This window comes from Haliotis rubra, unplaced genomic scaffold (assembly GCF_003918875.1).
Source record: "Haliotis rubra isolate DU_JTF1 unplaced genomic scaffold, ASM391887v1 Scf113, whole genome shotgun sequence".
Taxonomy (NCBI): Eukaryota; Metazoa; Mollusca; class Gastropoda; order Lepetellida; family Haliotidae; genus Haliotis; species Haliotis rubra.
Genome location: NW_025765037.1, coordinates 803,059 through 803,439, shown reverse-complemented (window position 1 = coordinate 803,439; position 381 = coordinate 803,059).

The following is a 381-nucleotide window of genomic DNA, read 5'->3' as shown; positions in this document are numbered from 1 at the left end:
TCCTTGTTTGTTGTCTTTATATTTCAAGGGATGAAATTAGAATCTCTGCAAGAGAACACTGAAGGAGGTTGAAAAGGTAATGACATCCCTTTTGCGAATCACTCCATGTGATAGACATTGTATTTGACAAACATGAAAAAGTCACTATGTATAAGTGTCTACCACAAAATCTATAACATTTGCTCCCTAATAACCTTTTCAAGAATGTGCCGAAGCCGATTTGAGGTGTTCCCAGCCGTGATATTGCTGGAATATTGCTTAAATACGGCATAAAACCATATTCATTTCAAGTCATTCCATATTTCTTGCTATGGACAGGTTTCTTGAGCTTTTCTCCTACAAATTTTATGATGAAAGTATAAAATATTTTTCCTTCACTGA